The 18,821-nt window shown below is 34.6% G+C and overlaps 1 protein-coding gene across 1 annotated transcript in view; it reads right to left on the reverse strand.

Annotated features, from left to right (window-relative positions):
- Positions 1–18,821, reverse strand: part of LOC145256438 (BBSome complex member BBS1-like) — a 156,095-nt gene that overhangs the window by 21,469 nt on the left and 115,805 nt on the right. The window lies entirely within an intron of this gene.

Here is an 18,821-nt window from a genome sequence, read left to right on the forward strand (position 1 = left end):
CGGAAGCGACATTTTTTTAAATTAAGGCTAGATAATCTAAAGAAGAGGATAACTTTCAAAAATATCGGCGAAAAAAGTGACCCCCCCCCCTGTAGAAAAGTGCCTAATGATGATGATATTAATATCTATTATGGTGGTGGTGGTGGTAATAATAATAAAACCAACTCAATCCTGTATATCTTCAGAAAGGGGTACTACAGTATATAGACTTTGTGAGGGGAAATGGGGAAAGTACCCATGTCTACACCTGTGCCTTTGTGTGCGCACGTATGCGTGATCGGAAAATGGAATTAAATATATGTCGAAAATTAAAATATGTGGAAGCTAATAAAATAAAATAAAGTAAAAGGCCTGATGGAAACAAAAACTTACTTCTAGTGAGAAATGCTAAACCGTTCTTCCACCGTGCATACTCCCTGTGCCCTGTGGGGAAACGTCTTTGGTTGGTTTAGATTTTATGAAAAGAATACTCATTTAGCGGTCCCAAATCTTTATTGAGACTGCTGATGTGTGGTAAGTCTTAGAATGAGTTTATTTTCATGTTGTCTTCTTTTTCTCTGTGTCCGAAAGTTGTAGGCTGTAAGTATGCATTATATATATATATATATATATATATATATATATATATAATATATATACTAGACTACCCGTGACTCGTTGGGTCAGTATGTTAGATTAGCTATGGAATTAATGTATGAGCGTGACACTTCTGACGTAAAGAAAATAGTTTTTTGTGACGTAACAGAAACATTTCTATGCAAGTATATTAAAATGAAAAAAGAATATAAATAGATTTCTATGAGTCGTTCTGTTTATAATTGTTTATTTTGGAAAAAAAAAACTTACAGCCATTGAATTATAAGTGGTTTGCCATACTTATAGGTAAATGTGCACTGAACAGATACCGTAATACTTCAAGTTAGATTCAAATTTTGATATATCTTTTTTAAATGAAATTGTTAGTTGAAAGTACAGAATAGTTAAAAATACTCTCCCCACGTTAAGAATGGCCTTTTAAATAGAAAATGAAAATAAAATGTAACTTTTTTCATTTATTTTAAACAAACATTCATGACCCATTGGGTCAAATATTTAATTTATGTTAATAATAAGGTCAATAAAACTAATTAAGACAATGTGGAAATAAACAATGTAAAAAAAAAAAAAAAAGCAGAAATTAACAATTGTTTATTTGGATAATTTAAACATGAAAAAAAAAACAATTGGGATGCTGAAAACGTACACTTAAAACTACGTTTTATTGTGTTGATTATTTATTTGTAAAAAAAATTTTCGGGGTTATTTATTTATGTTGGTAGTGTAGAAGAAAATGTATGAATGTTTTTTAAGAAAGGTGTATTAAAAAATGGAGAATAAATTTTTAAAAAAAAGGAAGAATGTAGGTAAATCGCCATTGTAAAATGCTCTTATAGTTGTCAACGGGTCAAAGTTGATTTATTTGTAAGAAAATTGCGACAGTATAGTTGTAATACAGAATAGTTGCAAAACATCCCCACCCTTCCCATGTTAAATAATAATTTCTAAATAATAACGCTAATATTTTAGTCTGCAAAAATTCTGCAAAAGTAGCAAGTTGTGTTTGTTTGTTTACGCTCTTATGGGTTTATGTTTATGTAGTAACATGCGCAACCGGAAGTCGTCAACCGGATGTTGGGTTACAACACTCGTTAAAAGGTCATTTGAGTTTTATAATGTATATATATATTCCAAATGGTCACCCATCTGGTAGTGGCCAGGCTCAATGATGCTTAACTTTAGTGATCTGGCCGGAACCGGTGTGTCAACGTGATTGGGCCGTGTATATATATATATATATATATATATATACCGGCCCTGTCGGTGGGGCATTAGAATATGCTGACTGCCCCCCCCCTGCAGAGGGTAAAAGTCCCTCAATGGGGGTCCTGGATACGACCTGTACGAGCCTTTTTCAAGTCTCACACAAAAACACACATTCACATTTCAAGCTATGCCATATACATACGCGCACAAAAACATACGCGCCCACATCCACACATGTACACATATTCACGTTCGCGTACATACACTCACATTCACGTGTATAAACACACACTAACGCGCACACGAACGCACACATGGACGACGTCACTTCCGCTTCCTAAGAAATATACACATGCGCAAATGACCACCGGAAACGAGTATAAAACAAAGAGACAAGCTGTTTCTAACCCTTTTTATGACCAACTCTCGACCAGAGAGGTTGGGCTAACCAGCCGTTTCCCTTTCGGGAGGCGCACGCTCGCACGCGTCAACACCCCTGCTACTATGTATGGGGCACGAGCTAACAGACCGTATGTACACATTCTCACTCTTTCTCTCTCTATCTACTACTGGTGCCTGAGAACACCTTTGCGTAGCTGACTACTAACTGATGTCAACTCTCATATCCTCTTCTTTGTCTACATGCTGGATTCTCATTTCCACTACAACACTTATTTCTCTTCCCACGCGCGAACAAACGATAGTGACCCGAACTTGAGATGAACACACATTTCCTATTCTTGCTACAACACCAGTCCCGCAACGAACATTGGTTACACACGCGTGGACATGAACACATGTCATTCTTTCAACAGCAAATAAACAACGTTTATCTTATCCATCAATTGAGTCTTTGTTTCCTTCAATTCCATTTGTTTCATTATTCTTTTGTAACGGGATTGGGGTATTTATATATCCTTGTCCCCTACAGAATTTGCTGACACCGTTATTTTAAAATGAAATGGATGAGGTTGAACGAAGCACTCATACACACACAGACTCTCTCTCTCTGTCACTACGACAATACGCTTTTCTTCTCACCAGCTAACAACGAGAGACGCACGGCAAACTATAAATTTTCTTCTCACCAGTTAACAGTGAGAGACGCACGCAAAACTAACCACGTGTGGTACCCTTTTCTTTCACTTGTTTCTTTCACGAAAGAAATTCCTGTTCGTTTAATTCAATTTAACACGTCGTCCGTTTCTTCCTCGAGACAAATTATTTTCCCTAATTCGCAACACCACCACAAAAGGGTGACAACCGAACGCGAGATGAGCAAACATTGCCTCCTATGCCACAAGTCCACAACAAACTGGCGCCCGACTGACGCGAAAACAAAAAAGCATGGCGACCCTACCTTTTTTGAAATTAATTGTTCTGAGTGAGACGCGCGTTTTTTTTGATAAAGAAAAAAACGAACTTTTCAACAAGAAAACCGCTACCGAGAAGAACCTCAACGAGCTACAATGACAAAACCCTCGTCAGACTCGGCAGAAAATGAACACGGAGCTGTCGACTTTCATACCGAATTTAAAGAAAAATTCGAGCTCGACAAACATTTTCACGGTTTCCTGACACTACCCTGCAACAAACGCGAGGAGCAAATCACATAGGCCTATGCAATTCCCTCCCGCACAGCAGACGCAACAACAATTACAGGACATACCTATCAACACATAGGAAGAAGTTGAATCAACAATACGAGTTGAGATGCACCATGCACGCTAATAAACTCAAAACTTGGAAGTTTCGTTGACAGCCGGCAACCACGAACGAATACACAACAAACGCCCGTACAGACAATGTACACACACTACCGCAGATGCACATGCAAAGACAACGGCAACCAAACTCATCGTTCAACAAGAACGAACGCACAACTAGCGCCAGTCCAAATGATGCACACATTACCGCAGACTCACATGTGAAGATACCGTCAACTGGGCACACACGACACCGTCAACACGAAACAAAAATTTTCTTTCCAAACGAACAATTCACTTCTCTGTCCAAGCAACTCTTTGCACATGTCAGCACACAACAAAAAACCAAACAAACAAATGTCAGCCTAAAAAAGAGTAAACGCATTTTCCAAGCGTAAGTAAATACTTTTTTTTTACAAATACACTCCGTTTTTGACATTCTGTTCCTTTTTACGTTTTTCAAACCACCACACCAACAAAAAAAAAAAAAAAAAAAGGACGAAAAATCAACTGCCGAAAACATTACTCACCAAAAAAAAATATATATATATATACATAAATATATATACATTGCATGTATTTTTTTTTTCCTAGGAAGGGGAGTATTGTACGAGCCTTTTTCAAGTCTCACACAAAAACACACATTCACATTTCAAGCTATGTCATATACATACGCGCACACAAACATACGCGCCCACGTCCACACATGTACACATATTCACGTTCACGTACATACACTCACATTCACATGTATAGATACACACGCTAACGCGCACACGAACGCACACATGGACGACGTCACTTCCGCTTCTTAAGAAATATACACATGCGCAAATGACCACCGGAAACGAGTATAAAACAAAGAGACAAGCTGTTTCTAACCCTTTTTATGACCAACTCTCGACCAGAGAGGTTGGGCTAACCAGCCGTCTCCCTTTCGGGAGGCGCACGCTCGCACGCGTCAACACCCCTGCGACTATGTATGGGGCATGAGCTAACAGACCGTATGTACACATTCACACTCTTTCTCTCTCTATCTACTACTGGTGCCTGAGAACACCTTTGCGTAGCTGACTACTAACTGATGTCAACTCTCATATCCTCTTCTTTGTCTACACGCTGGATTCTCATTTCCACTACAACACTTATTTCTCTTCCCACGCGCGAACAAACAATAGTGACCCGAACTTGAGATGAACACACATTTCCTATTCTTGCTATAACACCAGTCCCGCAACGAACATTGGTTACACACGCGTGGACATGAACACATGTTATAACTAAAACATTCATTCTTTCAACAGCAAATAAACGACGTTTATCTTATCCATCAATTGAGTCTTTGTTTCCTTCAATTCCATTCGTTTCATTATTCTTTTGTAACGGGATTGGGGTATTTATATATCCTAGTCCCCTACAGACCTTAAACTATATCCGATGGTGAGGCCCCAGCTTGTGGGCTCTGGGGAGTGCAGAGCCACCCTTTAATTGCCATTGCTCCCAGATCCACTCTGACCCGGAGTGGTAGTACCTGTTAGGGTCCCAACTATGGGTTTAATAGAAACTGATTTGCAAAAAACAAATATATTCTACTAGCGGGGGTACCCGGCGTTGCCCGAGTGTTTGTTTCCGGGATGGGGGGGGGGAGTCCTGAAAAATGTTATGGTAGGTAAGTAGGAAGGATCAAACCCGCAGTCATGAGTAAAAGTAGGAAAATAAAGTGTGAAAAAAAAAACAAAAAAAAAAACATCTGCAACGTTAACAGTTCGGCCACCAAGAAAAGTCCATTCCAGTTGTTTAGGAAAAAAAAAATTTAAAAAAAACGACTACGGTAGGTCGGCGCGAACGTGAAAATATAATGTGAATTGTCCAGCACGCTAACCACTACGCCACAGAGCACTGCAGCTTAGTTTAGTGATTTTAAATAACTTCACATGAAAGAACTACGAAGCAAAACCGGTGTTCTCTTCTCAACTGTTCCTTGTGAACGATCCCCAAACGGTGTTAAGTGGTGGCAGGGGGAGGAGGAATTTATTAGAGAGAAAATATTTTACCACTTCCATTGATCTTAACCGATTTTCGCCGTGACTTCTCAGCAGAAAAAGTATAGAAATCTAAGATTATCGAGGAATTTGAGAAATAATAAGCCTATAACACACCTCAGATATTGTTCTGCCGTTTGTACATATTATATTTGCATGAAATATCTTGATTTTTAATCCTATTAAGGTCAAAATCCGACGGGAAAAATGAGTTCATTTTATTTATATAGAGATTAAAAAATTTTCAAAATCACCGGATTCGCCATTAAATAACCTGAAAAGGGTTGATATGCCGTAAAACAAAAACAACCAACCAACCAACATATATATATACATAATATATATATATATGTATATATTGATATATAGATATGCTAATTTAATGTTCGTAGTATATTATCACCTTCTATCCTCCTTTTTAATAAATAGGATCTCCTGATCACTGAAGACGCAATGTAAAAAAAAAATTGATGTTGATTTTAGGCCGTACATGAAACTAAAATATTCTTTCTTGGTCTTGTAGCTAGGATCCAAGGGTAGTATCTGTTCTCTCTAAAGATGATATAATGATATTGTGGTGTTTTGTTCATGCTTGGAGTCGATACACTGGAAATATGTCACAGACTCCTATAAGGATTATTGGAGATAAACCATAATAATCAGATATTTTCTGACACTACCAAAACCAGATTACTTAAATAAATACTTTTATAGTTTTAATAAAAGGGGTACAATAATATCGTGGGGTCTCCATTCACACTGAATGTCTACAGAATGCCCAGCAGCAATATCTTACATATGAAAAAAGTCACTGTGGAATTTCTACAAGACTCGCTAGTTGAAATAATTATTATAACTCAAAGACCAGTAAGCAAGGAGTTTTTAACAACTTTGCACATCATATATATATATATTATTCCTTAATTGGAATTCATTTTTGAGATGAGCATTATATCAGGGTCCGTGGCGCAGTTGATAGAGATGTTGAATCTCTACAGTTCCAGATGAACATTGTCTGAAGATAGCGGTTTCAATCCCACCCAAAGCGTGCCAGAGGTTTAATTGGCCAAAATGTGGTGAGACGACAACAACTACGGATGGCAGTGATGGCTGAGAATGCAGTTAGGAGATTCGAAGTTCCTATCCGTCGCGATTACCACCTGACGAAGGCCAGAGGAATAGTTGGCCGAAACGTTGTGAATAAACAAAAACCAATAAAAGATCAAAAACAACAACTAATAAAGATGAGAATAATAGTCCGAAATAAAAATAAATTAATATTTGCACGTCATATCCACATGTGCTGCTTAGTATTGAAATTGATACAATAGAGATTTATGAATGTAACTTGGTGGACAAGTCAAGCATAGACTGAAATTTATTTGTACAAAACATTGTTGGATTACAGAAAGGTTTGTGAATTTTAATACCGATTCCATGGGTGACATTTTTTATCAGGATTGCATCTATACATCATAAATAAATTAACAATTTTTTGGGCGACAATGATCGTATCACTCCAGATCAGGATGAGCTTAAATGTAATGGGAATTAATGGGTGATTCCACATTTCCTAAACTCAGAAACTCGAACTTTACCACCATATGTACTCATTTTGTCTTAGATGCCATTTTTTTTTTTTAATTTTCAATAATATTTGTTTGCTTTGTTTTTTTTGTTGTTTATTCTTGTTTGTTTTTTTGTTTGTTTTTTTCTATAAATGGTCAACACTTATCAAAGCCAAAAGCTGGATAAAGGTACATGATGAAAGTTTGAATGCCTGTGGGTACGATGCATGATGAGAAACTGCTGCCACTGGATTCAAAAACGACCAAATTGTAATCTGCCAGGAAGCGGTCCTGTGTGAAACCTTTGTAAAAAAGAGATCTGTTTGTGGAAATTTCAGTTAACACTATACACACAGAGGAAGAAAGAAAACTTTTTCGTCATTGTGGTAGTAAGATGAGTTCTTACAGCGAGACAAGGAGGAACCAAAGATTCGAGCTCAGTTGACCACCTTTCATAGAACTAATGAGAATAGATAAGGACTAGCAACATCTTTTCTGTGAGAAAAGGACTTTAAGGAACAGAAGAGACCATCCTCCACTAGATTGCAAAGTTGATTTTGGACTCTATGAAAGCAAGAAAATGCACTCTGAGTGGCACCTCCCCAGATGTGACCACAATACTTCGACTGGAGATGTATTTGTTTCTTATAGGTAGAGGGTTAAATAAGGAAAAAGTAATAAAGATGATTCGGGTTTAATGAATAATATAAAATGTTATTTCCATGAACAGAGTTTTTTCTAAGTACTTCCTATCTGTGGAACTCATTACCACATGACTGCTTTTCTGCAGGATATGACATTGTTAATTCCAAACCCACTGTAAACAAACGCATGTCATAAATTATCCTCATGAGTAAACAAAGTTTGTCCATTCTATGAATCATTTTCAATCCTCTCACAATATTCTTCATTATTCAACTAACAATCATTCCATCTCATCAGTGACTTTTGGTCTAGATAAATGGTGACTTTCTACTAAAGACAAAGGAACCCTTACTAGATTTTAGAATGGATTTTTAATTCTGTCAGAATGCTCTGAGTGGCACTCCCACAAATATAGCTGCAGCACTCCAGCTTTGGATGCATTTGACTCTCATACAGATAATTGTTGTGCACCAGTAAGGGTCTGTAAGAAATGTTACATAATGGTGGTGTACTAAAACCGGCAACAAAATTAGTTATGTTACGTTATAGAACATGAACGGCACCCATGTAAACGGGTGTATACGTTTTGTGTTTGTGACATGTCCTAAATGTATTACTAAATGTCTATTGGTGGTTCTTCATATTCTGAACCCATTTTATGTTCCGTGATCGTCTAATGTTCATATGCGTGCGTGTGTGTGTGTTTCATATTTGTGTATCTTCGACATAACTTTATCTTCTCTGCTCACTGAACCTGGTCCATCCTGACTTCATCTTGTTCTTGGAGGGGACTGGAACCTTTTGGACGAAACACATTGACACCAAGACCATGATTGGTTTTTATTTCACTTTCCAGGATGTCGCGCAGAAGAATAGAAAGTGAGCTTCTTTGCTTGTGTTTTAACAGTCTACATTGAGTGAAACATCACTCCCTCCCAAAAGGGGAGGAGAGACAACCGTAAAGCCCAACTGCTCTGCTTCAATCCCAAGTTCCAACTCCTCTATGATCTCCAGCTAACCTGATCACGTGACTCACATGTAGATCAGATCAGCTGACCAGATCTTCCGGTAAACTTGTCTATGACCTAGCTTTGTTATATTTTGACAGGTTTTATAAATATTCATCATATCCATCTCTTGTCTACCTCTACAGTTGGATGGATAGATAGATCGAGATAGATAGATAGATAATTTATTCTGTTCTATCTATTTCATAACAGAAAAACAACTCGGCATATAGTGGAAACAAAAGATATTTAATAGAAAAACAAATGCAACAAACAAACAGTCCAACAACCAAGTGTGCATAACTCATGCTTAACGCTAAGAAATATAGTTTCCCCAGTCTTTATAGAAAATAGAAGAGTTCATTGTCCAGTGGGTGGTCACCACAACAATAATAAAGAATTGCATCAGTACTTTCTAAAGAAGTAGAATCATTACCGACTAGATTACAAAATCAATTTTGTATTGTCACAAAAATGAAAAGGGCTTTGAGTAGTGCCTTCTCAGATATGACAGTAGTACTCTATCTTTGAGTGTATTCAAAGAATGATGTCCCGGAACAGTGGAACTGAGCAACCAGAAAAGCCCTTAGACGACAATCAACGTGAAAGATATCAATTAAATGGGATCACCCATAGGAATTCTTCATGGCACCATCACACGAAACTCTTGAAGCAATTCTTGCAATACACTTGACGTCAACGCTTTTCAATAAATCAACTTGACAGATTCTTGGAGAAAGCGGACGAAGAATGAGGCAAATATTAAAAAGGAAAAAATTGTCTATTTCAGCAAAAGGCCTTTTTGTAATGGACATCTTAAAATACAGAAAAGAATCCTACAAGGCATCAACTAAAGTAAGCAAACCACCATCTTCATCACCTCCTCATCTGCCAAAATTTTAAAACAAGTCATTTAATTAATTGGAATTCATTATTGAGATGAGTAATTTGTATTATTTATTCATTTATTTATTGCGGACTATTATCCTCATCTTTTGTAGTTATTTTTTTACAACATTTCAGCCAACTATTCCTCTGGCCTTCGGGGCCCATGGCGCAGTAGATAGAGATGTTGAATCTCTACGTTTCCAGGTGAGCATTGTCTGAAGATAGCGGTTTCAATCCTACCCGAAGCCAGCCAGATGCTTACTTGGGCAAAACATGGTGAGATGACAACAACTATGGAAGGCAGTAATTGCAGTTGGGAGATTCAGAGTTCCTATCCTGTCGCGCTTAACCACCTGACGAAGGCCAGAGGAATAGCTGGCCGAAACGTCATGAAACAGCAACTAAAAAACATGAGGATAATAGTCCGCAATAAATAAATTAATAAATAAAATTAAATGATTTTAATTTATTTCACTAACAAAAATATATGATCAGTGAAGTTCAAAGGATTAAACATTGATGGTGGGATTTCTTTCAAGCTTCATTTGTCTTGAAGTGATTCTGCTTTTGCTTCTCTTTTTATTATTAGGATTAGCTTCTTTCATCAAATGGCTTCATGCATTGTCTGAAGCAACTTCCATAAAAAAAGTGTATTTCCTCTTTTATGAGTTCCTTTATTTCTCTTTGTCTGTCTGTCTGTCTGTCTGTTTGCCTGTCTGTCTATTGCACTTTTTCTTGGAAACTACTGGGCCATCTGAAATTTTGTATGGGCCTTTGTTATAATAAGTTGCAGTGAACTAAATATTATGGTATCTGTTCGATGAACAAATTTAAGGCTTAAGCTTAAGGCTTCTTAAGAAGATATTAAAGGAATCTTGGTTGATTTGTGTCTAAGGGCCATCTATTTTTCTCAGAAACTATTGGGCCGATCTGGCTTAAATTTTGTTTGAACTTTTATTATGAGAAGGTGCAGTGAACTAAGAATTATGGTATCTGTTCAGTGTACAGTTAGGAATTAAAACAGATTAGTATTTAATCAAAAAATGAGCACGAATTAACCATATTCAACCATCAATTTGACATAAAGCACTCAAATCTAAGATAACAGACTATATTTTATGACCATTGGTTGTGTGGTTCCAATGAGAGAAAAATATATATTTAAAATAGTGTAGCCAGCAACAATTGTCGGTTTTTAAGACTTATATCACTTTTTGATATTTTTAAATACAAGTAGCCCTGTTGCAGCCAATTGGCTGCATATTGTGAAAGAAAAGCAAGTAAGTACAGTGTATTTACACAATTTTTATTTACATGAAAGAAACAACAGTGGAAACAACAATAGCAAGGAAGTGTTCAACACGAAAGTATTTGAAATAGGATTTCTTTATAGACCACGTTCCTTGTCTTTTTACAGTCACTTTTTTTCAGAGCGAAGATCAGATCGTGAGGGTTTCTTACTCGCGATGCCGCTACATACAGTTGACCATGGGTGAAAGTTGATTCTTTCAGTCATACACGCACCTTGCTCAGCATCTGGCCTTGACTTTTATTGATTGTCATGGTGAAGTTAGGCCTCACCAGGAATTAGTGACAATTCCACACGACAAATTGTTCATCTTGGTGATTCATTTGTATTCTTGGTATGAGTACCTCCTCTCCCGCAGAAAGTTCTGTCAGATATATATAGACACAGATATATAGATATATAGGTAGTAAGTTATAAAATGTATATGGCGATTAAGCTACACTGAATATTTCGCGTTTAATCCACTCTAGGACTCTTCAGGCTTATGCGTGAATTCTGTGGTTGTTTGTCGTTTTTTTATATGCGCATCTTCTATTGAAATTTTAGTTAGCCAATCAACTTTCTAGTATCCACCGCGCCCTTCCTATCAGCCAATGAACATGCACTTATCAGACAAAGGCCTATTTGACCTCTGGTTGACCTGTTCCTTTGTGTGTGCTCTATTTAGCCTGGATATTTAGCTTCTTGATCTGTTTTAAATCTATGTTAGTGTTTTTTTTTTATTAATGTTAGTTTATATATAAATATATATATGTATGCACATATATATATACATATATATATATACATACATATATGTGTGATCGTTTATGTATATTCATGTTTATTTAATTTATTTAATTTATTTATTTTCTATTGTTTGTTTGAAAACTATTTTGTATCGCTATCCTAGAGTAAATTTTATCTTGTGAACACAGTTGTTTGCTATTTGTCTTCTACAGTTTAATAGATGTTGGGGTTCTTTAAAATACAGGATAGCAAATTTTTCATAAAAGCATAATCTACATGGGTCGTCTAGGTCCCTACACATGGTAGCTTGTCTTATTATTTTATAGATATATAGATACAGGGATTGAGAACGCACTAAAAATGTGCATTTTTTGCATTTTTGCATGCATTTTTTTTTTTTTTGCATTGTTTTGCATTTCCATACACCAAACATGGATATAAATATCACTAAAACATCGGCTGAGTCATAAGCTTCATTTCAGTACCTAACTTGTCTGGGTGGGTTGCCTGTAGGCTGAGATAAACTGTGTCACACACACACAGACAGACAGTAGGAAAATTTATATATAGATTTTCATAACACATTTCGAGCCTTATTTAGCTCTCTTCAGATATTTTTTTAGTTAAAAGTTTTTTGTTAAAAGGGTTTTTTAGCTAAAAGTTTGCTTTTTAGTGAAAAGTTTCTGGGATTCTTTTTTGGAGATCATTTTAGTTCAGCTACCAGGCTTGTGCTTTTAAAAGAAATGTAAATATGAGACTTGATGTCTCCAGTGGAAGAGGTTAACCTATACACACACATACACACATGCAACGCACAACCACTCACTCTTACACACACGCACACACTGACACACACACACATCAAAAAGGAAAAGATCATAAAAATTTCACCAAATAGATTTAACACCTCCCTCCCACCAAATGGACAACACTGGCTGGTTGAACTCCTAACCTACCCCACTAGAGATAAGTCTCATATTTGCATCTTTTAAAAGCACAAACATGCTAGCTGAACCAAAATGATCTCCAAAATGGAATCCCATAAACTTTTCACCAAAAATTATATATATATATATATAAAGCTGAATGTCTGTGTGTGTGTGTGTCTGATCACGAATAGGCTCCTATATGGTTGACTATTATAGAAAACTGATCACATATAATGATAGAAGATGTATCAAGACACAGGAATGGGTATGTTTGATCTGGCATAATGATGATTCATTAAAATTGTGGGGTCTGCTACGTGCCTGGTCCACAAAGTATGGAAATAAAAAATTTAAAAATTAAAAAAAAAACGTTTACAAGTGCTTTTAATATAGATGTACATAATAATAGTTAGACAAGTATGTTTTAACTTAAATAGGGAGGGTATAATAAAATTTTGGGGTCTGCATCCGCGTCTGGCCTCCATAGAATGAAAATAGGCACAAACTTTAATAAAGACTTTTCATATCTATCTGCGTAAGTATACTTTGATAATTATGTTTCAGTTTGAAGAAATATGGTATAATAAAATTATGGAGTGTTCGTTCGCACCTGACCTCCATAGAATGGAAATATGTCACAAAGTTTAACAAGGTTTTTTAATATAGATCCACAGAATATTGTAATAAGTGTTTCAGTGTGAACAGGTATGGTATAATAAATTATGTGGTTTATCTATTTTATTTTTACTTTCATCATATTTTGCTTTGGTTTTGATACCCCCAAATTCGAAGTTATCTCTTTACAACCCTTCCTTTTCATAACCTATCATACTTTCATAAATGAGTCCATTTTCTGTAGGCTGCTTTTTGAACGCAGTCAACGACAGGTACTTTTGCTAGTATATATATATTTCTTTTAAGTGAATTTTTTGAAGAAGTATGAAGCTTTAAAAATACATAATCTAATATTTGTCCATGAACATTTCTGTTATAAGATGTCATTACTTTTTTATTAAAAAATATCTGAAGATAGCCAAACAAAGCTCGAAATGTGTTATAAAAATATTAAAAAATGATAAAAGTCTTAAGAACCGACAATTGTTGCTGGTTACACTCTTTTATATATATATATATATATATATATATATATATATATATATACATATATATATATATATATGTGTGTGTGTATATATATAGTCATCCACATACAGTACTGTTTCGCTGTTTCACAGCTCGTCAGTGCGGCTAGATAGGCAACTACCTAAAGCCAGGATTGAAACCCGACCGCCTGTACGACAGTCAAGGCTCCTAACCATTATGCTAATCGGCAGCTGCTGTGCGAGTTGTGAATTAACGATCTTTTGACATCATCTGAAATACCTAAGCTCGATTTGTTTACACAAAGAGCATCGCTTTATACGCTAATGGTAATTCGTGTATCACTTCTCAATATGCTCAAAGGTATTTTTTTCTTTTTTTATCATTGTAGGATTGGAAATTTCCAACAACAACTGCTGCTTTCTTTAACCAAATATGAAATTAGGGAAATCAATGAAGAAATGAAGATAAGACACTGATAGAATTCAGATGAAAAATCCTGATAGATATTACTTGAAGTAATACTTTCAAGGAGATCCTAGCCAAAAAGGAAAAGCTCAATATTTAAGAATAGAGCAATATATATATACTATAAAAATACATGCCAGAATGATGTCGCATGTTGTTAAGAATCAGTCTCAATCATTATTTGCTTTGTTCTTTTTTCTTCTTGTGTGCATTTTTGTCATCCATGTAAAATAACATCTTATAACAGAAATGTTCATGGGCAAATATTAGATGATGTATTTTTGAAGCTTCATACTTCTTTAAAAATTCACTTAAAAAAATATATAATATATAAAAATATATAATATATATAAAAAATATATAATATATATATAAATATATAATATATATAAAAAATATATAATATATATAAAAAATATATAATATATAAAAAAATATATAATATATATAAAAAAATATATAATATATATAAAAAATATATAATATATATAAAAAAATATATAATATATAAAAAAAATATATAATATATATAAAAAAATATATAATATATATATAAAAAAATTCACTACAAAGAAATATATAATAATATTTTTCAGAGGTAAAGAAACTAATGAAGTTTTAATGAAGTCAATACAAGCATGCTCAATACAGGCAAGATGTACTTTTTATTTGTTTTTACATAAGCATTAATATGTCGCTCCCTATTCATGAGCATATTTCGGTCAGCTATTTACTAGTAACTAGAGACTTCTTCAGGCGATATAGCTTATACAAAAGCTAAGTCTATAATGAGAATATTTCAGGTATTCAGCATCATGAGAAATTACTATCAGGAGGTCATATTACAAATTATTAAAAACAGAAGTACAACACAGAATGAAATTAAATTAAGAAATTAAAATAAAAAGGGAAATGGTTTTTAATATATGGGAAGAAGACAATAAAAGAGGAGTGTGGATTAAGGTTTGTATTGAAATAGAAAAATAGAGGAATGGAGGAAAAGGCAAAAAAAACAAAGGGAATGACGAGGAAGTTAAGAAAACAAAGATAAAAATTAGATAATAAAACTAAAAATATAAACCTATCAAGGAAGATATATATATATATATATATATATATATATATATATATATATATATATACTAGCATTTCAGCCCGGCGTTACCTAGGTGTTTGAAGGTGTATGTTGGGAAAAAAAAAAAAAGAAGCGGTCAATTTTTTTAACTTTGACCCCTATTATAAGCCCTTAAGATTTATTGTTTTGGGCTCAAATCAAGTTATTAAGTTAGATGCATGTCCAAGGAACCTATATCTAAAATTTCAAGTGTTTAAACCAAAAATTGTCGGAGGAGTTTGGTAGAGTTCTCAAAGGTCAAATCATTGAACTTTGACCCCTTAACAGTCAAATTTCTGCCCGAAAACCGATCACAAAGATTTTCCCAAATCTCAGTACCTTGTATATCAAATTTTGAGTCTGTTGACTTAATATTTACAGAGTTACTGCGTAGGGAAATACACACAGACATGTTCACTTTTATATATGTGTGTGTGTGTGTGACAGCCACTAATAACGGAAATAGCCCAGACATTTCAATTTTACTGTGTAATGTGTCAAAGTTGAAGGTATTCAAGAGGGAAGAGTCATGAATTAAAATGAGGTTATTAAGAGTACTCAATAAAAAAGAGCAAAATATAATATTTTTATTTATATAGACAAATATTACTAATGTTTCGGACAATTGGTTAGCAAAAACCAAAAGTCCTCGTCAGGCGATGTAATATGGCTTATCGCCTCACAAGGACTTTTGGTTTTTGCCAACGAATTGTCCGAAACATTAGCATGCTCAGTGTAGTGAATATTTGTCTGTATAAATAAACATATTATTTATATATATATTAGAGTTGGGACAATTAATCGGAATCAGAAAAATCGGAACTTTTTGGGGTATCGGAATCGGCATTGGAAAAATTTGTATTTATTTTCCAATGCCAAAACGATTCCTTTTTTTATTCTCTTTTTTTATTTGATTTTGTTTGAAATAAAATCTTCTACAGCTGGTAGTAATTATATAATAATAAATATTTATTGATTTTAAATTACCAGTCAAACTAAAATCTATAGATCATCCTCACAAGTGTATTTTCACGTTTGAGCAAAATATGTGCACATGTATTTTTATGGTAATCGGATAAAAATAACATCTTTATTGTAAAATATTTGGAGATTTATAAAGAATCGGAATCGGGAATTTAGTACGGAATCGGTAATTGTATCAGAATCAGGAAAAATATTGAAATCGTCCCATCACTAATATATATATATTATATATATATATATATAATATATATATATATATATATATATATATATATATATATATATATATATATGAGGAACCCTAACCTAACTCACACAATACTTCAAGCAAACTACATTTCATTATGTGTGTGTGTGTGTGTGTGTGTGTGTGTGTGTGTACACAATACAAAGAAATACACATTTAGTTTTATTATAAAGTAAAAATTAGAATGGAAGAGCTCCAAAGAAAATCTAGAGCTTGATGAAGAGACTGACATCAAAGACATCGAAAAGTAGGAACAATACAAATACTTTGGCACAGAAGAAAACAATTCAATTCAACATGCCAAAGTGAGAGAAAAATTTGACAGAGGATATGTATGTCATCTAAGAAAAATCTATAATATACAACTTACAAACAAAAACAAGGTAACTGCCATTAACCAATCAGTCATGCCTATGATAGCATACTGCTTTGGCATTATTTACTAGTCATTAACAGGCTAGGCACTAAAAATATTGACACTGTACAAAGTACAGAAACCAGTGTCTACCAAGGCTGTATCTGCCCAGAGGAGTAGGAGGTCTTTCAGAAATTAACCATCAACTACTACTATTGAGAATACTGAGCAATATATGATTAGTAGATCTATGACAAGCTTTTCATTATTTTGACTCTTGAGTATATATCAGTTAATATCTTATATGTTTTTAGATAGTGGTGCGGTTCTCGATTGATTAACTGTGTGTAACTGTATCAGATATATACTCGAGAGTCAAAACAATGATAAGAATATTCTCTTGTCATAGTTCTAATGATTAGCTCCCAGAACTCAAACTTCATGCTGGTATAAAAATATCAGGAAACAAGAGCCAGCAGAACAATGTTCATCATAAAACTGGCCAAACATTTTGGACAAGAGTGTTATTTAAATGAGATAGAAACACAAAACCAGTTTGCCATGGAAATAGACCAAAAGAGTCGCCAAAATATATCAAGACCTTCCAGTGCAGAAAACTGGAGAATGGGCCAACCAGCAGCATACCAAATATATTCTGAATATATGAATTATCCAAGGAATATATAACTAAGGAAGGCTCTGTAGACTAGCTAAAAAGAGGATGATAATGGCTGTTCAAGACCAAGGTTTGATGACCAATGGTTTTAGGATGAGTGGTGTCAGCAATGACAACAAATGCAGCAAATTCTGCCCCACAGAAGTGAAGAGTATGAGCTGACATCTCGTTGTAAGGTTCTGCTGGAGGATGGCTACTATACAATTCAACACAGCAGAGTGTATAAATATCTTTGCTGAACCATCTGTAAAAGGTTGCCAGTATTCAAGTGTAACAGCAACTCCTGGAAACATATACCAGAAAGAACAGCTGAAAGTAAGCCATTTGCTATGACCATGCAATTCCTGCAGAGATAATCTTGAAAACAGAGCTGTTAAAGCTGACAAAGTGACAGGGGACAAGGAGAAAGAAGCAACCTCAGTAGAAGTCAGTGTCTCCAATGATTCTGGGTTAAAAGGAGCTGAGAGGGAAAAGATAATTAAATACCAAAGTCTTATGAAAAGAAACTAAAATCGTAGAAAGAACTCCATCATCCTAGTAATTATAAGAGCAACCAGACTTATGAAAAAGAATTCCAAAAACTATGTGGCAAATATACCCGATGAACCAAGTGCAAGAGAAATACAAAATAAAATGCATCTAAAAGGACAATTAGAATCTTAAGAGATCTATCAGTTAGAGTGTCTTAAATAACAAATGAATGTTCGGCATCTGGTAGGATGCCCCATCCTCAGAAATAAAACAAAATGGTAAAAAATTGAAAAAAAAAAAAGATTACTTGTTCTTCTATTATTCTAGATTTTTAGCCAATTAAAAAAAGTAAAAAATTTATATCCGTTTACTGAGAATGAATGCTTTATGCCAAATTTGTGGTTGAATATGGTTAAATTTGTACTCATTTTTACATTAAATATTAATCCCTATTGATCCCTACAAATCTCTGCCTATGTATTGAATGGATACCATAACACTCCATTTGCTGCACCTTATCATAACAACGGTTCATACAAAATTTCAGCCAGACAGTGAAACTTAAATACAAATCCATATTAATGCCTACTAATCTCTAACTGTGCATCGAACGGATACCATAATACTTAGTTCGCTGCACCTTATCACAACAAAGGTCTATACAATATTTCAGCCAGATAAGCCTAGTAGTTTCTAAGAAAAAATGGAACGGACAGACGGACAAACAGAAACTAATAGAAATATAGATTTTTATTTTCTTTCACTGTTCTTGAAGAGAA

Source organism: Euprymna scolopes, chromosome 32 (genome assembly GCF_053919585.1).
Source record: "Euprymna scolopes isolate OS-2025 chromosome 32, ASM5391958v1, whole genome shotgun sequence".
NCBI lineage: Eukaryota > Metazoa > Mollusca > Cephalopoda > Sepiida > Sepiolidae > Euprymna > Euprymna scolopes.